The sequence below is a fragment of the Heloderma suspectum genome, chromosome 2 (assembly GCF_057233095.1).
Source record: "Heloderma suspectum isolate Gila_16-S chromosome 2, 16-S_ref, whole genome shotgun sequence".
Taxonomy (NCBI): Eukaryota; Metazoa; Chordata; class Lepidosauria; order Squamata; family Helodermatidae; genus Heloderma; species Heloderma suspectum.
In genome coordinates this window covers 185,685,226-185,710,535 of record NC_139459.1, presented here as the reverse complement: position 1 = coordinate 185,710,535, position 25,310 = coordinate 185,685,226, and the positions used below count along the sequence as shown (strand labels likewise).

General features: G+C 46.2%; 1 long non-coding RNA gene across 1 annotated transcript; it reads left to right on the top strand.

Annotated features, from left to right (window-relative positions):
• Positions 1-252: 252 nt before the first annotated feature.
• LOC146353549 (uncharacterized) lies at positions 253-18,803 on the top strand. The gene is made up of 4 exons (XR_014787395.1): positions 253-376; positions 2,714-2,830; positions 14,228-15,215; positions 18,289-18,803. It is a non-coding gene; the product is annotated as an uncharacterized LOC146353549 (long non-coding RNA).
• Positions 18,804-25,310: the final 6,507 nt, after the last annotated feature.

Genomic DNA, 25,310 nt, shown 5'->3' with positions numbered 1-25,310 from the left:
GTGTGGGGGGAGGGTTAAGGTGGGTGACTGCCAAGTAATGTTTGCACACGTGTTATGTCTGGTAGGCGAGTCTCATGGCCTCCAGAACCAGCCAGTTCCTCTGACCCTTCTTCTCTGTTTGTTCTTTCCTTATAAATGAGGCACTTACAATGAAAGGAAGCATGCATCAGAGGCTGGGATTTGCTATCGCTTCATCTCTTGCAAACGAGTCACTCAGCAGGCTGTCATCAACACTTCTTTTCTTACACCAAGGGTGTGTAGGGTGAGGAGAGAAGGAACCAGCCGGCATTCCTGAGGGGGCTCTTCAGCGAAGGTGCCTTCAATGTCGCAGCCGCAAGCGATCTGGGAAAGCCACAGGGAGATGTGATGGAGACAGGCAAGTGTGCACTTCTCAGCTCAAGGACTTTTCGAGGAGGTGGGAGGGACTCTTCCGACATGTTCAGGCCCAAATGAGACAAATGGCTGGAAATGCAGCAGATGGGAAGGATGGTACACACATGATGTTTGCCTTTTGTCCATAGGCCAGCTGTTTATGATGACAAAGACTGTTCACCAGTGACAAGGATGCACTTGATGCTTTCCTCTCCACTTCCTTTTCTTTTCTTGTGGTTAGGAGCTGTTTCCAAATTCACAAATTCCTTAATAATCATCATCATAAAAAGAGGACTCACAATTAATCTGTATCATCAGTACATTCATCTCCACTGGGGATATTCTTTGTCCCCTTCTGCAGGTAAATGGCAAGCAAAGGAGGAAGGGATTGTTCTGCTATGGTAACCTTCCCCAATGTGGTGCCCTTCAGATGTTTTGGACTACAGTTCCCATAAGCCACAACCAACATGGCCAGTGGTCAGGATTTTGGCTTGCCTGGCATTGACACTGCCATCTTTTCATGGTCAGGCAGAGATGTACTTATTTTCCCAGGCATTTGAGCATTAGCGATGGCCCAGTCATTCTGGGATGCTTTTGTGGTGTTCCTTCTATGCTGTGCAGGGGGAGAATTTGTGTAGATGAATATTTTTCCTATTGTATTGTTTTTAGATTATGTTTTTATGATGTTTATTTTTATTTGTATTATTGGGCTGATTATAGTTTATATTGATTTTGGGTTCTTCTGTTATATTCATTATGGATTTCTGTATTGTGTGTGTTAGTCATTTTGGGACTGCTTTTCGTGGTGGGAAGTGTTGCATACACTTTATTATTATTATTATTATTATTATTATTATTATTAATAATTATTATTAATAATAATTATTATTAATAATAATAATCCAAAACATCTGGAGGGTACCAGGGTGGATAAGGCTGCACTATGGCTATCCTCAGAGAGACAGCAACACTTCATCTGAACTCCTTAGCAGAAGCTGCCTTATACCAGGTCAGACTGTTTGCCCATCTAGCCTGGTATTGTCTACGCTGGCTGGCAGCAACACTCCAGGGTCATGGGCAGAGATCCTTTCACATCAGCTGTTGCTACCTGTTCTTTTAAACTGGGGATTCAACCTGAGACTGTCTCTATGCAAAGCATGTGCTCTACTATTGAGCCCAGTGGAGGCTGATGGCTCCTATTTCACTGAGGTGGGGAATCTGCTATCCAAGGTGCTGAGCCCATTTGGGGGATAGAGTTCAGCACTTTGGGTAGCCCCTTTAGAATTCTGACTGGTTCTGACTGAAACCCAGAGTGGATTCACCGCCCCACTGAAATAGGAGCCACCAGCCTCCACTGATACAGCTACGGCTGACGCTCTTGCTGGAGATTCCGAAGCCTGCTAGGGCCTCCGCTCCTCTCATTGGTGGGGGGAAGCAGGGTGGTCCCTTGCGCATTGCCAAAGAAGAAGGAAATGCACCATCACAAAAAGATGGCAAAAAAGGATACAGGTTTATACTGCACCATCACGCTGGAAAATGCATGTATGGATTGATCTCTGGCATGCAGGCAGCAGTACGCTGTGGTACACAAAACTGATGTGCGTAAAATTTGCATAGATGCAAATTTGGAAAGAATTACTATCATTTAAATAGAAATACAATATATCTCACCCTAGTGGGGAAGACCATGACCAGGTGACTTGTGTGCCTTACTCAGTCTGTGGAGAGGTGTTCATTGTGAATGGGCAACTTCGAAGTCCCTCCCTGCTTTCCCTCCAGAGGGTTCTTTGACTTTAATCCTAACTTGGACAGGCCGGTCTTTCAAACAGGAGGTGCCTCTGAATCACAGTCCTCTGACAGCCCTTCAGATAGAGGACTGTCCTCTGTAAAATAGGACCCTAAGTGGGAGTCACTATCACCCATACACATTTGATTAAAAAGTGGATTTTCTCAAACAGCTTGAGGTACTTAGATTCTGGTTGGTCTTCACTATTGGGTCTACTCACACCAGTTTCTGTGGCTGGTACTTGTTAGGAGAAAGTGACGCTCCAGTATAACTTCCTATAAGAACTTGTTTACATGGAGATGGGTTTGCCACTGTGAAAGCATTAATGCTTCATTTGTCTAAGCTGGTCTTCCCCAACCTGGTGCTCTCCAGATGTTTTGGACTACAACTCCCAGGATTCCTGACTATTGGCCATGCTGACTAGGGCTGATGGGTGTTCAAGTCCAAAACATCTGGAGGGCACTAGGTTGGGGAAGGCTGCTCTAAGTAGTAGCACTTGCATTTTCTTGCATTCCCCATTAAAAACAAAAACCCACCCTCCCCTCCTCCACACAGCAACATCAGGGAAGGTGCCCAGAAGCAGGAAGTACATATCAGATTTCCTGTCACTTCATGGAACAGAGTGGAAAGATCCGCTGACTAATGAATCAGTGTGCCTCTGCAATGTGGAAGGTGAGTGTGATGCGGATACCTCAGTTGCACTACTTTAACTGTAATGCTCAGTTTTTACGGCACCGTCACTCTAGGAAATATATATATATATTGGTCTTCTGCCTGCATTGAGCAGTAAGTTGTGGCTCACAAAACAGAGTGTTTTCAGCAGCCAGCCGCCTGAATGGCTGCATTTCTCCCTATCAGTACTTCAAACGGTACTGATAAAGAATAGTATATTTGCATGGTGTTAGTGGCTGACTTAATACTGTATTTGCTGGGCGTGAGAGCTTGTTAATGGTTAGTCAGACAAATGGAACTAGGAATAGAGGCCACCAGCTGCAAACCTTACTGAGTGTGTGAGGAACTCAGACAGGTCCTGCCTGGTAATAATGCTTGGTATGAGTTGGAGAAGAACAGAACAAGAATGGGAAAACCTGTTAGGTGTGATGTGCTTAGGGACACTGACATCTGTTAAGGGCACATTGGTGAGAACCACACACACACACGAACGGTGGAAAGCCTTCACTGGAAAAGAAAATCTTGGGTTTTTTTGATGCAACCTAATGGCGACAACAGGTGTGCGGCACCAACCATGCGTTAAAGAGAAAAATGGTTGTGTCCTTCATTATGTTCTTCTGTGGTTCAAAAGCTTACATTGCCTATTATCCTACTGCTCCTCATTTTAGGATGAGATGTATGACGATGCAGTGCTGTAGCGGAACCAGGGTTCGCAGGCACACGGCACTGGCAGTGTCTTTGGTTAGCAGGGATGCTGCTGTCATTGGCCACCCCACCCCAGCTTCCTTGTTCCCTCTGAGCTGAGCTGCAATCCCCACTGTAGCTGGCGGGGAGGGGGATGCATTTTCTCAGCAACAACTATATCTGGCTTCTCGTTGTAATGCAGCAGAGCATTTGGAGGTGTCCTGGTCTTAAATGGGCAATTAAGACCCACGAGCAATGCGAAAAACCTGCTCCGGGTGGAGATGAAAACTGCTAGAACTAGTTCGTCGATACACAACTGCCTGCAATGTTTGGGTTTCCTTGGGGGCAGGGCTGTGGGGACTGTCCTGATGAGCGCCTGCATGTCAAAAATTCACCACCACACCACTGATGCCAATATGGTGAAGGGGCACCTTAGGATGGGTGGGTTAATACAATGGGGATGGAGGCTGCCAATGGGCCAGTAGTCAGGCGGCTGGGAGGGGCAGCCCCCTTAAATATTTTCTCCCCCCTAAATTTTTTTTACAAACAAATAATTTAACAAAGCAGTTTACAATTTTGTCTTTTAAAAGGCCTGCAAACCAGATGAACTGCCCCCCCCCCATTTTGGGGCACACCCCTCTCAGAACGTTTAAGCCAGCTATGGGCCTGGGTGCCAGTAGAGCAACCTTTTGCTTGACTTGTGGGGTCAGTCTGTGGCACACAGTGCCACATTTTCTTCAGAAAGTGGTGTGTGTGTGTGTGGCGGGGAGGGTTATAATCAGTGGTGCAGGTAGGTAATTTTAGATCCTGGACTTAATGGTTTTATGGGGGGGGCATTTTAGATGGCCATGTGTATTCCTTCAATTGTGAAGCACACAACTTATATTCCTCTTCATCACCCCTCCCCTGCAACCACCATTTCATGCTTTACAACTGCTTCTACATTCCTGATATTTTAGAACAACAATAACAAAACGTTTTTGCAACCCTGTTTTTTTTTTTTTATTACTTTTAGCATGTGCAGTTTCACATTTTTAGCTCACTTAAATCTTAGCTCCATCAAGACTACAGGAATAAAATGAAGTTTGCTTCTGATGCCCTCGTCACCTGAGGCTCTCTGGTCCCCCCATCCCGGTTCCAGGGCCCTGGACTTTAGCCCCAAGCCAAGGTCCAACTTGAGCTGCACCACTGGCTATGAACTGCAATACCAGTTGGTTGGATCCAGCTTTGGCAGGGACATTGCAGGCTGGAAGGAGGGAAGGGGAAGGCCGCAGAGCACCCTGAGGCATCTCAGAGCTATGAAGGAAGTGTCCTTTGGCACAAGCCCACAGTTTGAGATGGGTCAGAAGAGAAGGAGGCTTGACACTGGCTTGCCTTGTGTTCCTCGGGAGGGCCAAGGCAAGACAGAGCCTTTCTTCTTTCCTTAAGAGTGGAGCCGTGAAGAGATGGAACTGGGACCACAGCCAAAATGGATTCATCCCCCAAAGGGGATGAGAAGTTATTTTCACATACCTCCCTTACCCTTATTAGGCTTTAGTTGGGCCCATGTGGTGAGATTTTTAGGAGAGTTGATAAGCCAGAGTTTTCTCTTGCTCCTCAATAAAAATTTGGCCTTGTCTAATAGTATTGGACATCTCCTGTTTATCTTCAGAGCAGTGGTGCAGTTAGATCATTCTAGACTCCGGACTTAATGGTCTTATGTGGGGTTCATGGAGGGGGCATCTCTTTGGATGGTAAAATATGTATTACTTCACTTATTCCAAATTGTGGTTAGCCAGCCCAGCTGTGTTTGGGGGCCCTCCTGTTCATTCTTCTGAGTTGGGCCCTGGACATCTGCCCCGAAGTCCTACCCTGATGGTACCATTGCTTCAGAGATAGCATATATGTCATCTCTATTTACTGAGAATGGTCGCTGTTTTCTAGGGATGTACGGACTGTGTAAAATCTGCTCTGCCTGTGTTTCGTGGATTGTCAGCTGCCTTTTCTTCTGTCATCCACTCACTAATGGATGTGAATTTTTTTTTCACCATGAGGAAAAATATGCAAATAATTACGTAAGAGGTTTTGTAAGAATTTGCATAATTTAAATGTATGTAACTATAGCATATTATCCCCCATTCCATTCAACTTTTCCTCAGCAGAAAAGAAATTTTCCTACGAATAATCATGCGTAAATTTCAGGAGAGTAAAAAATCTAGGGATGGACGATTTTACTTACAAGTCACTTACTTGGTCCCACAGCTTGCTTCGCGGTGGGGGGGAGGCGCTCCGTTCCTCCCCGCCAAAATTCCGGCCGGGGGGGAGTCGCCCCGTCCCTCCGGTTGAAATTCTGTCTGGGGGGGAGGTGCCCCGTCCCTCCGGCCAAAATTCTGGCTGGGGTGGAGGCGCCCCGTCCCTCCGGCCGCAAATCCTCCTGGCCGGCCAGGACGCAAATGGTAGCGGCCGTAGCCGCCGCCGTTTGCGTCCCTGCAGTCAGCCGCGTGATAGGCTATGTAAATCCTTACGTAGCCTATCACGGCTGACTTTGGGGGGAAAAAAGCGCATACGCAAATGGCGGCACCCATGGGTGCTGCCATTTGCGTTCCTTATTTGGGCACGTCTCGTCTACGTAAACATTTACGTAGACTACGGCGAAAATAAGGGCAACGCTATTTGTGTTGCCCTTATTTTCGCTGTAGTCTACGTAAATGTTTACGTAGACTACACGTGCCCAAATAAGGAACGCAAATGGCGGCGCCCATGGGCCGTTTCTCCGTTTCTCCACCAATTTCGGGGGGCCGAATGCGTTGGCATTCAGCCTCCCGGAGATTTGTGGAGAAATTCTCCGCCATCCCTAAAAAAATCATCCAAAAGTCCACAGACTCTGTGTGGCCTGACGGGTTCACTCCGCAGTGAGTTCCACAGGACAGATTCTTAGAAAGCTTAAGTTCATTTTAGTCCGTCTCAAATTTCTCCAGCATCCCTACTGTTTTCTGGCACCTGTCCCTGTTCACTCACAGCCCCTCTTTTTGCTTTGCAGGGATGTCGACATTTTGTTAGTGTGAGTTGCCAGTGTTGTCATACTTCAGGGTCCAGCTCACTCCTCAGGGTCTCTAAACACACAGTCTTATACACATCTGCACAGAAGCAAGTCCCACTGAATTCAATAGGACTTACTTCCATGTCGTCATGCAACGGACCGCGCTGTATGTCTCTGACTGGGCCGGTGGATACCTCCCGTCTCTGGTGGGGCACATGCATATAAATGCACACATATGAACGCGAAGGCACAACGCAGCAAGCCATCTGCCATTTCACATAGCTTCTGAATGGCTAATAACATACTTTAGCTTCAGGACACTCATGTTTTTAGACCATACCTTTAGACCAAAGGACCAACCCTTCACTGAGTGGGAAATGGACCCAGAGCTCAGGGGTGGAACACATACTTGATATGCGGAACATCCCAGGTTCAGCTGCTAGCATCTCTAGGGAGGTTGGGGGAAAAGGCTTTTCTGAAACCCTGGAGAGCCACTGCCAGTCAGTGTATGCCAGCCTTCCCAACCTGTTGCACCTCCAGCTGTTTTTTATTTCAGTTCCCATCAGCCCCAGCCACTATAGCCAAAGGTCAGGAATGGTGGGAGTTGTCATCCAAGGGCATCTGGAGGGGCTTTCTCCATCTGGAGAAGGCCAGACAACAACTCCCACCCCCAGCCAGACGTAATCGAACACATCTGGAGGGCACCAGATTGGGAAAGGCTGATATAGACTGTACTGAGCTGAATGGACCAGCGGTCTTACATGGTATCAGGGCTGCTTCCTAATTTCTCTTCATGTTTAACTTGGTAGAGGATGAGCTCTTGCAGAGTGAATTCATCAAGGTGCAACAAACCTTCAGCAACATGTAATTGGCAGTGGGGAGGGTTTCGACAATGATCTTCGGTGTGTCCCTCCCCGTTTTAATGTGTGAAACATTGGAGGGTTTGAAAAAGCGGCCAGCAGATGCGCCCTAAATCTCAACATGGGACTCGGATTAAAAATGGGGCAAAAGTGAGGACAGGTCTATTTTGCACCCTCATATCATGCCACTGCTGATCTTGGTGTTTCTTCTTCATTGTCTCCCTTACTTGCCTGGGAGTCCATGCTGGACATGCTCTGTAGCTATGCCGTGTGGCTCCTGAGCCACAGCGTGTCAATCCTGGGGGTAAAAAACACATGCAGGACCGGCATCAAGAGTAGGCATGGTCAGGCACCTGCTGAGGGCGCACACCCTCCCTGAGAAGAGCCCCCTGGACTTGCTTCTCCTCTTCACCATTGCAACCTGCTTGCTCACCTGCCTCTCGCTCTGGCCCAGACAACGGTGGTGGCGAGAAAGAATAGCAGCAGATGCCACGGCCTGCTTGCGCCCTGGCTCTCTGCTTGTCAAGCAAGTGGTAGCAGTGACGAGAAAGAGGAGGAGGAGGAGCAAGAGCGGCTGGTGACAGAAGGTAGACTCACTGAGAAAGGGGGCCCATGGAGGGTGTCTTGCCCTCTCCAGGAGTCCTCAGAAACCTGGAGCTGGCACTGCACACACACGTGTGCATACCCAAACTTCTGGCCTGAAATCTCCCAAGTGTAAAAAGCGTGTTGTTTTCTTTGTCTCTGCTGAAGATCATAATCAGGATGGGTGCCAAGAGAAGCCATGCTGGGCCCCGCACCGCCGCTCTCCCTTCCCCTTCCCTTCCCCCTAGCCAGATTTTCTTCATAGGGACCAAAGGCAGACTGTGGGCCCCCAACTTCAGAAGGGTTGATGATGATGATCTGCAGCTGGAGAAGCCTGCCTGGAACGAAACTCCCCTTCCCTCGAGTCCCCCTTCTGGGCAGACAAGAGGGAAATTCCTTCTACAGACCCGTTGTGGACGTTTCCTTTCTCCCTTTAATTCATCACAGGAGGCAAGGCGGCTTCTCTCCCATGCCATAAATCTCACCCAGACATGAGCTCCATTCACAGCACAGCCCTCGGCTTGCTCCGCGTTCCCTCTCTCTCCTGTGAGTTCTTCACTGCAGCTCGTTGCATCCAGCAGCCCAGCGGCCTCCCTCCAAAAAGCAGGCCAATAGGTAAATGGCAACAAAATTAAAAGCAAGCCATGCGTAACAATACAAGCACAACCATGTCAAAAGCATCATGGATTTGATCCCTCTTCCGTGAGGGTAAGCTGGAAAGACCAGGATTGTTTGCCATCCAGAAGAAGCAAGAGTTAGGGATGAGGCAAAAGCCTAGAGCAGGGGGGTAGAACCTCAGGCCCGTGGGTCAAATCTGACCCTTCTGGATTCCCGAGACAGTGATGCCCCCTTTTTCCTGGCCACACCTCCTTTGTCCTGACCACCAGGCTTTCCAGCTTCTGCACATTTCCCCCCTCCCCATTCTAAAAGGTTGAAATGCCCCTCCTATGGTGTAATTACTGGCGATAAGAGCTTTAAGCTACAGTATGCTGATATTTTGGGTGTTTGGGCTGCACCTATTTGCCTTTGGCCCTGCCCCATTTACCTCCCACCCCCACCCAGCACCAGAATGTGCCCCCCAACGGCTTCTCCGAAATGAATTGGGGTGAAAGAGGCTCCCTACACCTGTACTACGCTCTAACAAGAAGACAGGCAATGTGGTTGCAGTAGCTAGAATCTAAGCCCTGCAGCCACATTGCCTGTCTTGCGGCTAGGGATGTACAGATTTTGTTAGATTTGTTCCATCTGTGTTTCATGGATGGTCAGGCGCCTTTCATTCTGTTGTCTGCTCATTGACGGAATGGAATATTTTGTTGAAAATTTTGTTCATTTGCAAATGCGCATTAGCGCAAGCGTGCACTTGCGCTAGTGCACACTTCCACACTTGCACATTTTCAAATGAATGGACTTGCGCAAATCCCCCCCAATTAAAAAAAGTCTGCAAATCCGCAGAATCCACACAACTCAGAAAAAGCCAGTCCGCGGCAGAATCCACAGGCTGGATTCATCGAAATCCAAACTGATTTGAATCCTTTGCAGATTTCTCCGCCATCCCTACTTGTGGCATAGCGCTCTTGCACAGTCCCACCAGTTTCAGTGGAACATGTGCAGGAGACCTTCCCAGTAGATTGCACCCCCTATTGCTTCATGGGAGAGGGTGTCATTTGGGTGCCAAAATGTCTTGGGCCAGCCATGAGAATTAATCGATGGCCTCAAGAAAACAGTGTCAAGCTAACATCCTCTGCATCTCGACAAGAAAAGAATCGGAGGTGGCATATTCAAATGGATCAAAGTAAAATGTTCCTCTACACAAAGTGCCATTTGGCTATGGAAATTACATGTTCCAGAAAGGCTGCAAAGTGAACGGCTGGAAATGACCTGTGACATTACACATGGCTACCAATCATGTCAGGGAGATTTGTTTATTTACTAGTAAGAACAGGGGTGCAGTGGGAGGGGTAGATTTTTATTGGGACTGCAGCACACAGGGAGGGGAAATTTTACCTTTCCCTCCCCAGCTGCAATCCCTGAGAAAAACGCCCTCTCCCAGCAATTAGCGATTTTTTAAAAAATCCCCCATTGATGCCAGTGAGTGAGATATTGTAACTCAGCCTTCCCCAACCTGGTGACCTCCAGAGGCGTTGGCCTAAAAGTTCCACCATCCGCAGCCAGTATGGTCACACTGGCTGGGGATGATGGGAATTTTGTCTGATGCATCAGTGGGGGCACCAGGTTGCAGGAGGCTGTTCAAACTGAACCAGACAGACTCTCCTAGAGGGCAGAACTTTGAAAACATCTCAGCACACATTTATGTTTGCAGATGTATTTAAATGCTATTATGATCATAGCAACTTCCCCATCATCACCATCCTCTGAAGGGCCAAGTTTGTTCTGCTCTAAGAGCCTAAGAAGAGCCCTGCTGGATCAGACCAAGGGTCCATCTAGTCCAGCATTCTGTTCACACAGTGGCCAACCAGCTGCCTGTGGGAAACTCACATGCAAGGCATGATTGTAACAGCACCCTCCCGCCCACTCTCCCCAGCAACTGGTCATTGAAGTTATAGAATCATAGGGTTGGAAGGGGCCTACAAGACCATCGAGTCCAACCCCCTGCTCAGTGCAGGAAGCCTGATTCCCAGGCGGTCTCCCATCCAAGGACTAACCAGGGCTGACCCTGCTTGGCACACTGCCTCTGGTACTGGAGGTAGCATATAGCCATCAAGACCAGTAGCCATTGATAGCCTAAGCTAGAGATGAGTAGCTGCCAGCTGCTTGGAGGTTCTCTTGGTCACCACCATCACTTCTGGAAACATTGAAAACTGCCTTATAGCCCAGTGTTGCCTACTCTGGCTGGCAGTAGTGCTCCAGGGTCTCAGGCAAAGAGGGGTCCTCTCTGTCCTCTTGCTATCTGATCCTTTTCATGGGAGATGCCAGGGGCTGAACCTGGGCCCTTCCATCAAGGTCCCTCTGGATGCCAAGGGTCAAGCCATCTCTACTTCTTTCTCCTCTACAAGCTAGGTCGTGGGCAAACTGAGCACTCTCTTTAAGCCCTTCCTCCTCAATTTGAGCAGCAAGGGAGGCTTTGGCAGAACTTTTCTCTCCATTGCTAATCCCACCGGGGAGGAGAAGGGTAAAGAATTCTGTGCCTCCTTGTGTGTTTCAGCCCTGCACAGGGGCACAAGTTGTCGGGCAGAGCCAAGGGTGTTGCTTGTCTTCCGCTGTTGCTCAAGTTCAAAAGGGTGAAACTGTTTAGAATAAGAGACGCTAGCTTGGACACCAAGGTTTTATGCTGCATCAATTTCTGCAGCTTACTTGGTGCTGCTGTGGCGGGGTAAAATGCTCTGTGGCGGAATGTTCTCGCTGGTGGTTCGACCCTGCACCGGAGCTGCTCCTGACACCCAGCAGAGGCCCACATCACAGCCCCACGAGCAAACTCACCCATCTGGCAGCCATAGAAGCTGAAGGGCCCCCACATGCACAAGTCAGTAATGGCTCAGCATATATTCTGTAGGCTGGTTGTGCAACCAGTACACCATGATCCATATATATCCTCTAACCTCTAATGCAGAAACACTCTGTGTGTGTGTGTGTGTGTGTGTGTGTGAGAGAGAGAGAGAGAGAGAGAGAGAGAGAGGTCATTAAAGGTATCTGTCTATCTATAGGATTTTTATTTTATTTATTTACTAAATTTATATCCTGCCTTTCTGCCAAAAATGGCACTCAAGGTGGCTAGCAATGGTACTATTCAAATAAAATCAGAAATACAATTAAAACATAAAAACACAATTAAAACACAATAAAAAGCAGTAACATAAAAAGCGATAACAACAGCCAACCAGTTAGAGCCCCTTTCAACAGCAGACCAGCTTACATGCCAAGGGTCTGCCTGGATAAAAACATATGTGCCTGCCAGCAGAAGGACAGCAGAGAGGGAGCCAGTCTAGCCTCCCTCGGCAGGGAGTTCCAGAGCCTGGGAGCAACCACCGAGAAGGCCCTCTCTCACGTCTACACCAAACATGCCTGAAATGTGTTAGTTCTGCTATCTTAAAACTAATCTTGAAAAACAATCAGCACAACAGATGCGGTGAGAACAATCTATCTGCTTGACTTGTGGAAGCCAGTCTGAAGAAATGGGTTTTACATTTCTTCTTAAAGGCCAAAGGAGGAGAGACCCACCTCCCTGAGTAGCGCCTGCACCAGCCTTCTCCAACCTGGTGCCCTCCAGATGTGTTGGAACACAACTGCCATCAACCCAGCCAGCACGGCTAATGGACATGCTGGTTGGGGATGATGAGATTTGTAGTTCAACATGTCTGGAGGGCATCAGGTTGGGGTAGGTTGGCCAACATTAATCACTTATGCAATGAGAGTGGATTGTGTGATTACATATCATGCTGGTGATGCCCCAGTTGGGGCGGGGGATGTGTTCACCAGCATAGCAATGGAAAAACTTAAGGGAGTTTGCTTAGAAATTCAGAGGTTGAGGGGATGGAAAGCAGGAAACTGGTATAAAACTATGGCTAGGTTCAGATAACATGATAGGGTTCTGTATGGGTTGAGTGTGGGTTGTCGTTGAACTGTGGGTTGTTGTTGAAACATGGGTTATCTTGTTGTCTGAACCCAGCTGTGATAACAAACCATGGTTTCTTAACCACAAACAACCCATGAAGAGAACCCACGGTTTGTTGTTGTGGGATTGTGAACTGTGGGTTGTTCGTGGTTTGTTATTGCGGCTGGGTTCAGACAAGATGATAACCCACAGCAACCCACAGTTCAAAGACAGCCCACACTCAACCCTAGAATGGGTTATCATGTTGTGTGAACCCAGTCTGTGGTATGCCTATGGGTCTGATGCATGCATACCTCTGAGTTGTGTTTGTCTTATTAAATTTTGTGTTATTTTTATCTTTTGTACAATGCCATGATGATGACGATGATGACGACGATGACGATTTATTGAACCTATGAGAGGCCCTTGTGCTCTTCAATATGCTGGTGAACATGCAGCCTGCCTTGTTCACTTCCAGAAGCAGATTCACTTGGGCTGGATCTACACTTACCACCTTTTTTCGCTTCCAATGAGGTTTCACCGCCCGCCTTTCACACTACGCAGTACCCACCTCGAATTGGAAACGGAATTTCCCACTTCCGTGCTCCCACTTTCAATACCCTAATATCCTGGTATTTCCTCTTAATGTGCTCTGATTTTCCGCCTTCGCTAACGTATCCAGTCATAGTCCCCTCCCACGCCTGTCCATATTATGGCGGTGTTTGTATTTCCCTCCTGTCCAATCACAGCTCTCGACAGCCCCATGTCTTCTTCCAGCTACTGATGGCATAGCTTCCTCAGCAGCCCCCATTTCCTCAGCAACAAGCAAAGGGCTGGATGTGCGCGCGCTTGTCTCATCTTGGAAGCTAAGCGGGGTCTGCCCCAATCAGTAGTTGGATGGACGACCGCCTGGGAATCAGGCTTCCTGCACTGAGCAGGGGGTTGTTCTATCCCTTCAAATGAGATTAAGTTTTACCCTCTCCTATCCCCCGCTCCAGATGGTTTTTTTAATTAAAGCTTCACAACTTCGAATCTTCGAAGATCATGCCTGAATTAGGAAAAAAAACCATCACGGAGAAGCCCCAATTCTGCAAGGATAACATCTTAATTTAAAAAAAAATATCTGGAGCCGGGGATAGGAAGGGGTAAAACCTAGTCTCATTTGAAGGGATAGAACAACCCCCTGCTCAATGCAGGAAGTCTGACTCCCAGGCGGTTGCCCATCCAACTACTGACCGGGGCCGACCCTGCTTAGCATCCGAGATCAGACAAGTGCGCACAGGAAAACAGCAGGAAAACAGCACAGCACTTGCGTGTGAACTGAGCTCATGCATTCGATGAAGCACTGCAATGGGGAAAATGGGTGAGTGTGAATAATAATGTTTTAATGAGAGAGCGTTTAACCTGACAAGACACCGAATTCATTGCGATGGCGGGCGCAATGTAGATCGGCCCTTGGTGACATGCACATACGGATTTGCTTTCTCCATTGAAATGAATAGGATGGTGGAGGAATGCTATGTGCATTGGATTGCCCTTGAAACTGTGTTTTTGCTTACATGATTCGCTTTCCGAATGTGGGAGAGAGATGTCACTAGCCACGCGGGATGCAAATCAGAACGCACCAACCAATTGGTAAGGAAATGCAGATGACATCAAAATACTTTTAATATCTCCCCTTCCTTACCCATGCTCTTTTGCAGACACAGCAGGTCCAAGGCAAAAGGGAAGCAGAAAAGAAGATGTAGGATCTCCACATTTAAACCTTCAATGCCATTGCCTTTAAATGAGATTTAGAGGTTCCTGCTATAGAATTGGATCAGTGGCGCTTCCTATTTTGTGGTATGCCACTGCTACTGCCAGTTGATGGACAATTATTGAAGGAACTCAGGACTAGGTTTTTTTTTTAAATGCTTCTAATATGAACCACTCTCAAGGTAACCATTACTATCTCTTAAAAACATTTTATTATGAAGGCAAATGTATGTTTTAGCAATGCTCAGATGGCTACTTAATGTCATGTTTATCCCAGGCCAGACACTCTCCGAAACAAATGAGAGTTTAAGATCGAGCTTCCCTTTTTGTTTAATGGAGCTCAAGTTGTTTAAATCATCCACTTCCATATAAACGTTTCACTTAAAACAAGCCGACCTATTCCTCTCCATTAAAAGTTCATTCATCACAAACAGGGGAAGGTTTCAGCAAGTTTCAAAGAGGGATTGGACATCTCTACAGAGCCGCAAGAATAGCTAATAGTTTCACATACTGGGGGACCAAATGTGAAACCTCCTGCCTCAGGGCTATAACTGATCTCCGCTTGGTCATTACAGGCAAGTGATCTCATCAGAGGTTGTGCACTCCCTTCCCTGCTCCCCCACACAGAAAGGCTTCAGATGTGCAGCCACACATGTGGTGGGGACAGGATATTGGTCTACAGAGGCCATATGTGCCACCCCGAGTGGCATTACATTGGGCAGGGATGTTCTCTAATAAGGTCAACTATACAATGCAGGACTCTTGTCAGAAGCTTTGGATGCTAATGAGATGTGCACATACAGGAAGCCTGGTATCCTGTATCCACACATACCATGAATGCTCAGAATGGAGACTTCCCTGTATGGAGCAGATAAATGCACATCCTGTGTGGGGATACATGACAGATGTTGATGATATGCACGAATATACACAGTGGTGTAGTGGAGCCAGGGACACAGCACAGGGACTTTTTTATTATTATTAGCAGGGACACTGACATCATCTGCCACCACCACCCCTCAGACTTCCCTGTTCCCTCTGAGCAGGGAATCCACACAGTAGCTGGTAGGGGTGGAGGGATGAATTTTCCCAGCAACAGTATATTGCTCCCTGTTGCGAGGTATTTTGGGGTGGCTTGGTCTTTAATGGACCAGCAGCCTGAATTTTTTGACTCTCCTTGGGGGCATGGCTATGGAGAGTGTCATACTGATGGCCTGCACCTCAGAATTTACTACTGCACCACAGAATATACAGGAAGTGTGACTGAGGGGGCTGGTCTGCAAATGCAGATACATCATGTCGTTCAACATTCCTCAGACTGTCCCATTTCATATTGCATGTGGTGGTGGTGGTGAGACTGAATGAATGTTCCCCAAATAAAAAAAGATCTCCTTGAATGTCGAAAGCTACAGTGCTAGGTTAGAATGCTCTTCCTGGCCTATGGATTTTACACAGGCAGGGGAGATTATGATGCAAGGGACCATTCACTCATGCAGTCCTCTCTCGAAGTCTGAAATGGTGTAATCTAAAGCACTCTGGCACATGGTTTATCTGCATGTGTAAACAAGCCTGAGCCAAACTGCTTGTCTTCCTGTGAGGGACCCATAACTCAGTGATAAACGTTGTGCATGCAGAAGGGTTCACACCCTGGCATCTCCCCAGTTAAAGAAGGCTTCCCCAACCTAGCGCCTTCCATATTTTGTTGGACTGCAAGTCCCATCATCTCAAGCCAGCAAACCGTCAGGGAATTATGGGAGTTGTAGTCCAACACATATGGACAGCGCAAGCCAGGTTGGGGTAAGGCCGGGTTAAAGAACTTCAAGTAAATGAGCTCAGGTGTTGGGAAAAAGCTCTGTCTGGGCTCTTGGAGAAGAACCGCCAGACCTGGCATACACACTGGACTACATGAACCAATCGTCTGACTCCGTCAAAGGCAGCTTCCTGTATTCATATTGGCACAAATAATTCATGGCTGAAGCTGCACTCTGCTCATAAACGTTGACAAGCAGAACGTGCTTACATCCAACACATTACTTGGAAATAAACTCCATTTGATGCAAACTGATGTTGTGACTCATGGGCTCCTGCCAACTTCATGCAAGCATTGTGCTCAAACCACAGGACTTCCCCTTCCTGTCCTCCCCCTACATACCCCCCTGCACATCCCTCAGATCTGCTCCAGAGAGTCCACCCAACCCTCCAGAGCAGATTTGCCAGGGACGGGGTTGAGAGGGGGAAGGGGAATCTGTTCCGCCACAATGTCTGTTTCACTGACAGATAGACAGCATTGGATGCTGCCGTATGTTTAAGGTTCCCTTGATCCTAAATGCTATTGTTAGTGAGGATTACCTACAGGTTGAATATTTTTGTACTTGAGGAATCATCTGCCTCTTAGCTGATTTAGGGCAGTATCCAATGTGACACAAGCTACAAGCACTAGCATAAATCACGTTGTGCTAGCATAAGGGACCTGTAGCGCAACAACATAGCATTAGCTGGCGCAATGGGATTTTAGACTGCAAAACAGACTTATTTACTTCTGAGTAGACATATATAGGCTTACACTGTTAAGCTGCAATTCTATAGACACTTGCTTGGGGAGCTCAATGGGGCTTACTTCTGAGGAGGCACAGATGGGATTGCATTGTTAAAAACCCTTGCATATTACTACAACCTCTGCAGAGGTGCCTTTTTGAGATATTTGAAGGAAGTGCAATGTAACTTAGAATTTAATCAACAACGAGTGTTTCCAGATGAAGGGATTCTAGTGCTAGCGGTGAGACGGCATTGTGCAGCTATTCTGTCTTTTTTTTATTGAACAGATTTCCACGGTAAGAAAAAAGCAGTGGGGAAACACAGGAAATTACAAGTGAAAGACAGTGTTCTCTGGATCCCTTGTAAAATTCCATGAATGAGGCAGGCTGATGGCCTGATAAAAGCCTCACCTGGAAGCACACTACGTCTACCTTTCATGAGTTGAAGAGAAGGTTTTCTTTAATATCTCTTTTAAAATTCCTTATTACAGTAACATACCAGAGCCAAAATAGCCTCAAAGAATGAACAGGTGTGCCATGAACTCTCAGCACTCCCAATTAAAATTGGTCATCATTTATTAAAATTGACCCCTCAAATGACAAAAAGATCTACTAATTAAAGCTTTCATCTTGACATATTAGGACATTCCATTGAAATCAACAGACACTGGTTTCCACATACATGTATTTAGGATAGTTGATTATATTGAGGCAATAACATTAAGGATTGCCAGGAATGTCATTTTTTTAAATCCCTAAATCCAATACCATCTTTGATTGGAAATACTTGAATTGTATTATTATTTTTGCCCACATAATGAGCGATGGGAAAGGCCCTTTTCTGCCTGAGATCCTGGAGAACCGCTGCCAGTCAGAGTAGACAATTTCTGGGTTGGATGGACAAATAGTCTGACCTGGTAGAAAGGAGCTTCCTGTGTTCCTATGGCAGGGTAGCCAGGGTCCAGGGATCAGAGAAAATTGCTTTGGGGCCCAGAAGTGGCTTATATGGGCCACCAGTTGGCCATCAGCCATAGCATAATGATCCCATCTGGCATCTCAACATAGAGACACACAGTCGTGTAGCAGTAAATTTGGAAGGACAGGTGCTCATCATGAAAGTAACCATAGCCACGCCCCCAAGGAGAGTCCAAAAATTCAAGGTGCTGCATTGACCTATATCAACTGACTCTAATGCTTTTCATCTCCATCAGGAGCAAGTATTTTGTAAAACTAGTGGGTCTTCATTGCTCATTCAAGACCAAGCCACCCCAAAATAATCTGCATTACGACAAGGAACAATACATTGTTGCTGGAAAAATCCATAGTGCTCCCCCCAGCTACTGTGAGAATTGCAGCTAAGCTCAGAAGGAACAGGGACATATGAGGGGGGTGGCAGGTGACATCAGCATCCCTGCTAATCTCAACAAAGAGCCAGCACGGCGTCCCTGAAAGCCCTGGCTGCACTATACCACTAGGGACACAAAAGTGTGCATTCCTACACGAACACATGTGTGTGCATCCCAATTGTCCTTTTGGCGACTGTGGATAACCCACACCTTTTCTTAATCTCATGGCATCCATTTGTGTGGGCTTGCCTGCTGAGTGTTAAGCTGTTGCACTTTGGTTCTATGGAGCCATCGTTCTCCAAAGTAAGACCAGCCATGCACATATCTGTATTCAGAACAAGCCGAGAGGTGTACTTATCATGCTTTTGACTAGCAGTTTCTAAATAAAGAAGCGTGTGGCCCCTATGGAACTTCCCCCCCTTAGTGCAAGCCTGTTAATTTATTTGTATAAATTCTACAATTGCATTTTATGTTCATTTAATGACTATTAAGAAGAAGAGACATGTTTTTATGTTCTTATCATTGCTTTTGGATCATTTGTCTGGGCTTCTATGTAACAAATTAATTTCATTACTATCGTTTCTTCCCAGATGTGTTTTATGTTTGCTTTTATTCTAAATAAAAACGAAGCAAGTACTGAAGGGAAACAAGCTTAGTCTCTTTATACAGTGTCCATATTTTTCTCTTACTCCTCCCACAGCCCAAGGAAAATAGCCTTGCACTAATATTCAGTGCAGAAGAGATGAAACCCAATGCCCACACCCCATAAAAAGAAATCACACACACTCTGAAAGAGAAGGAATACAGCTCTGTCAGTTCTGTGGATGTTTTCAATAACTTTCATTACATCCGTAAAATTAAAACACATGGAACTAATGCCCAACATTGCTTGGCTAATAAGAGAAGTAAAAAGTTGTTAATCAAACATGTGGCCTTATAAAATAAAAGAAATAATTGGAAAAGATATCTAATTTGTCTATTGAATGCCTCCAACACTCTCTTTATCACTTAGATGGACGGAATATAATTGGTACGGTGAAAGCCATCAATCTTAGCAACTGGGCTTCCTGAGCAGGCTACAACTATTACTGTCATATTATGACACCATAATATCAAGATCAATGTTGTTTTAAATGCACTCCAGTTATGGGCAATTGGTGACAATAAAAACAGTGACAAATTGATGAAACAAGCATCAAATGATCTGGTGTCTAAAATAAACCATAAATAATCTTCTTCTTCTTTTAAATAGCCACCAAATTCACAGTCACCGGGGGTGGGGGTGGATAGATTTGACTTCCCCAGCGGATCAATCTACTCTAAATGTATTTTCAGGGCTGTGTTATCCAACAAGATACAATTTTCTCGAAGGGAGAAACTTTTTGATTTGATTTAAGGGTCTTTCCCTGGCAGTTTCATAATGCCATTGTTAGCATAATTGTGACCATAAGAAAGGATTAGATCATTTACAAGGGAAAGCATGTGAGTCATTCTCTGGCTGAGCAGTCACCACAATTGGATGGTAAACATGAATGCCTGAAAAAGAAGTGTAGCACAACAACAACCACTTTCCTGTGTTTCGTGCATCTGTAGTAATGGGTACAAGCTACCATCAGGGGAGGGAGAGGTATGGAGATCCCAGGTCTTTCCCCAATCTCACTCTCCACCCACCCGTACCTATCATCCTTGGCTTCTGAAGCAACACCCCACTCTCCCATCCATCAGCAAAGCCGCTGTCACAGGAAAAGAAAGGGGCAGGGCCTGGGAGCAGAGCGGCCACTTATGAATTGCCAAAACAGAGGACTTGCATCAACAACAACAACAAAGAATACCAAAGAGGATACCGATTTGCATAAAACTTGCATACGCTAATTTATATTTACAGATGCAAATTTAGAAATAATACCTATGATTTGTATAGAAATGTAATACATCTCAGCATCGTGGGGAAGTCTGTGCCCAGGTGACCTGTGTGCCTGCCTGTTCACTCTGCCGTGCAGGTGATCGCTGTGGATGGGCAACAGTTCTTAAGGTTCTTTACCTTTAACCTGGACTTGGGCAGGACAGCCCTGCGGACAGAAGACTATCCTCTGGCAGCTCTGGGAAGAGAGAACTGTCATCTGTAAAAGAGGACGTATGACCACCCTACGAGAGATTTGCTTTCCCACACTGGCCCTTGACCCCTGTTCCCCTGCAACCTGCAGATCCTGAGAAGCAAGGAAGAAACAGTGCCCTCCCCCAGTCTAGAAATTCGGGATTGTGGTATTCGGGATGGGCCTGATCCTGAGACCTCCTTTGTGTGTGGGGAGGAAACCTTGGAAATCTTGGCCCTTCTGCCACAGCCCTGGGACTGTGTGCAGAGGCAAGAGCAGGGACATCGCTTCACTCCTCCCAGATGCCCCTGTCCGCGGTAGCTGGACAACCCAGTGTCTGGGTGGGCAGACGTTGCCCCTACTGCAACGTAGCCCATGTGCAGCACTGACTCTTCTCCAGAGAAATGAAAAGCAGCCATTGACAGATCTGAGAGAGTGTGAAAGCACATGATCCAGAACATCCCTGGTTTGCAGGTTTAAGCATGCTCCCTGCCCCTGGCGATACCAGGGACTGGAGTGCAAAGAGGGTGGACCCCTCACAGCTTTGTCCTAGATTGCAGCCCTTATTCTTTTCTTTGTCCCTTAGAACTCAGCCACTGAGGACCAAGCCAGCCCCTGTCTGCATAACCCCCTTTTGGATTCTGTTTCTTGGTCACGCAAGAGTGCGATGGAATGTTGGTAGAGCAGGATGGCATGTTGGGAACTGGGTTTTATTTTTGTAGATGTAGACAGCTCCAGATGTGAGCTCCACCCTGCAGCCAAATGCCCTCTGGTGCCCCCCCCTCCAACATTAGCATACCCTTCCCAGCAGGCTTACCAGCGGTAGTCAGCAGCAGCACCGTCACCACCCACCATTGTAATGACACACAATGCCTCAGCATACCATCACTCCAGCACATTGTGGCCAGTTTAAAATGGTGGCTTCCCAAATGCTTGCCACTGCTTCCAATAAGTCTAGGCCCCAGAGTGGGGCTGGGCAGGCATCAGTACCAAAGGGCCCAGCCAGAATTCTGGGAGTTGCCATCCAGCAGGGGAAGGCTGCTGCACACAGTGTGAGCAGTTTTCTTGCACTCATCCCTGCCATCAGTCCTCGATTGATGTCGTAACTGTAGGTGAAGCAAGAGGAGAGACCACCTCTCCTCTCCCCAATTCCAAGCCTGCCCCTGCTCCTTGTTACTCTGAACCAACCAACCGACCCACCAACCATGACCTCCAGGCCCTGAGAAGGAAGGAAGGATTGCTTTCTCTACTGCAAGCCAGAATCCACAATTAGGATTAGAGGAGGGAAGCAGTCGTCTGTATTGTCTCCTTCTCTCTTCCTCCACCTCCTGAACCTGGCTAAGGGGGTGGGGAGAGCTTCGAGTCAGCTTTAGGAACATATTTCCCCCTTCCTCGCAACCCTGGAGTTGCCTCCAGAAAGGGAAGGAGTCTCTGAGATCTAACGGTCAGAAATGATCAGAATGATAGGCACACCATTATAGTCTGAAATTGAGGCAACTAAACTGATGAAGAGAACAGATAAAACCATCAGACATAGCTTCCTAGAAGGAAACAGTCCCTTGCTCCCATCCCTTCAGACCGCAAATGTAAACAGGAACTCAAGTCGGTGTCCTGCATTGTCCGTATATCATCGTATGATATTGCCTGTATGAGAGGGAGCAGCAGTCGGGTACCCCTCCATTGTGCCTGGATCCACCTCCGGCTGAGAGGCCCCCTCCCTCCTGCTACCAACTGTTGCTGCCGAGGACATCAGAAGGAGAGGAAGCAGCAGCCCTTCCACTGCAACTGAGACTCTAGTGCCGGAATTCAATTTTTTCCTCCTCCCTCCCAGACCCCTTTCCTTTTGTGTCATGTCTTTTGAATTGTTTTGGACTGTGGGCAGGAACTGTCTTATTTCTTATCTTTGTACACTGTCTTGGGAGCCTTTTCTAGAGTAGGATAAACATGCTGTAAATAAATAAGGAAATTTATTCATCTCTATGTAGGGACATTTAATATAAGAAGCATATAAATTTTATATATATATATATATATATATATAAACATAAATATAATATAAAAATGTTTCCAAAAGGATGTCAGGATGGGGCTGGCCCTGGGAAAAACTTTCAGCACCTCCCCCAATCAACTTTTGGCTAAAGGGATGAATATGAAACAACATTGGGCTTTTCCTTCTTTCTGGAGTGCCATTGCTTAATGTATGTTTTGTTAGTGTTAATGTTTGGTGTATAATGGCTGATAGCTATATTGCAACTAACTGACTATAGCTTGCTTTCTTTTTAAAGTACAATGCTTATAGTGTTTATTGTATTTGTAATTCTCATAATGCTTAGTAACATTGCCTAAAAGTAAAGCCATGATCTGCTGGTTTGTTTTTATTATTATCTAAAACGAATGACATCAAACTGGAAATGGAAAAAGAAATTATTTTAAGTTCAGTTTTGTAGTTAGTAGCCAAACAACCTGTAGAACTTTAAAAAAAGGTTGATGACACTGAGAGTACAATCCTATGCATGTCTACTCAGAAGTAAGCCCTATTGAGTTCGGTGGGACTTACTCCCAGCCTAGGATTGCAGTCTTACTGCTTTTTTTTCCCAACCTAACTCACTGGAGACAGCACATTTAACAAATAGTGCATCACTAAGGACATAATCCAATGCATATTTAGACCACACACAAAGAAGTCCTACAACTCCCAGCATTTGGGGAATGCTGGGAGTTCTGGGACTTTATTCCTTATTAGTCTCAGTATGCATATGTTGGTGCCCTATGCTCAACTCAGTTCCCCCTTCAGGTCAGTACCCAGGCAAGCGTCCAGCTCGCCCACATCTAAGGCCGGCTCTGCTTCCAGAGCAAAATCTTTGTTTTCCAAAGTATCTCTTTCCTAGTGGATTAAGGCCAACTTTATACATTCAGTAGAATCAAATTGTAATGCTTTACTTGGACTCTCCTTACCTAAAGCTGCCGGGGGGGGGGGGGAATGCATGTTTGAATGCTAACTTAAGGGGGAAGAATTTGCCATGGGGCTGCTGTTTGGGGCAGCGGCCCCACACTGAACATCACGCCCAGTTCTGCCTAAAACTTGGATGTCCTCTGAAACTTCCAGGTGACTCTGCCTTTTGCGTTAGTGGCTGGTTGAGGAGAAAGAAAGACATTTGTTACAGCAAAGGCACCTAAGTGCCACCACTATTTCAGGACTTCTGTGGATGAATAATATTTTATTTTCTTCAAGGCTGTTTGAGCACCACCTTATTGAATCTGGCTCCCAATAGCTCCCTGCAAAGTGATTCGGAGACCCTTTGTGCTCCATCTCTGTAATGAATATGAAATGTGAGTGAAATTTGCGAAGTGGATGAAACTTTTGACAGTTTCTTTATGATTCCCAGAGTCAATTTCGTGGAGGTGTTAATACATTATATCCCGGGGACACTTATTACTTTGACAGAAAAGTATTAGCTAACTGCTCCATTTTGGCCATCCGCTGTCTGGTAACGAGGAAACATTTTCTCATTGAGGAACGAAAAGGCAGGGAGGGGGGAGAGAAAGAAAAGAAACATAACCTTGTTTCAATAAGAGGGATAGAAATGAGAAGCCAGCTGTGAATACACACAGTGAGTTCCAGATTGCTCTCCTTTTCAGATGGGATCTTAAACTTCATAATTTTTCAGCTTATGACTGCACACTGAAGAGGAAACACTGGTGTTTCTCACTTCCCTGTAATGTTAGTCAGCTGGAAGAAGTTAGGAGTGAAACCGTTAGGGCAAATGTGGAGTCTTTACCAAATAGTTAGGCTTGCACACACCACTCTTAGAATAGATGTTTCACAACTGTTAAAAAGGTTGATTAATGTGATACATTGCAGGCTACTGTTATGAGAGTGGGCATAATGTATGGGCAAAGACTCTAGGAAAGTGGAGAAGAGGTATAAAGGATGCATGAATGCTGTTGCACAGCTTCCATTCATTTAAACTAACGATGGGCACATCTGTCAAATTGGATCCTGTCTATATTTCTATTTTCCACCACCAGGCATGTTCAATCCTGATTCCACACAGGTTTACTTTTTCCCCACACAGACATTTGTATGTATTTTTCTGCACATTGTTCAAATGTATGCATTTTTGTATGCATAGCATCACCGATGCAATGAATATGAACTTGAGCACGCTCCAGGAGAGAGCGCAGGACAGGAAGGCCTGGCGTGCTATGGTCCATGGGGTCACGAAGAGTCGGACACGACTGAATGACTGAACAACAACAACAACCCATTGACTAAAGCATGTTTGTGCACATCTGTATGCTGTTTTCTGTGCTCATTTCCCAAATGTGTACGTGTTAACAGATGCAGGGTTTTTCCTGTTGTTGTTCATTGGAACAATGACAAGCTTGGAAACGTACAGATTTCAAATTGCAAACTGCACATGGGTCCATCTTCATTTCTGGGAGGTGCGAATCAGGTTTTTTAAAAACCCAACACTTGATGAAGTAAGTGTCTCAACCATCCCTAATTTAAACAGGGCTTGTCCAGGAGATGTTCCCACCAGACTGTGTCCTTTAAAGCACACCGTTCAAGACGCTCTGCTTGTTCAGATATCACTTTGGAACTTATTTTGAATCCTCCTTTCCCCCAACTGTCCCAATGAAGCAAGTGGAGGAGTCAAGCTGGTGTTTGAAATTAAAAGGGAGAAAGATGCTGCACTACTGTGTGTTTTATCTATTTCCTGTCTCCCTGTGAAAACAGGTGTAGGGGTCAACCTGGTATTTGGATCTCAAATGAAAAATTATGTCCCGAAAATGTGTACCAACTTCCATTCTCATCTCCATCACGTTACCAGCAAATGGATGAATGTTGAATGGATGAGTTAAACTAAAGCCCTTCCTTTCCTGGGCCAGTGATTGCAGTAATCATGGGAAAATAAAATCACTGTTAAAGCAGCAGTCATGGATCTGTTAACACAGACTCAGGCAGTATTGAAATTTATTTTCCAAAATGGCTTAAAAAAAAACACAAGAGTAACACCAATAAAATGACTAAAATCAATCACATATCAAAAATAA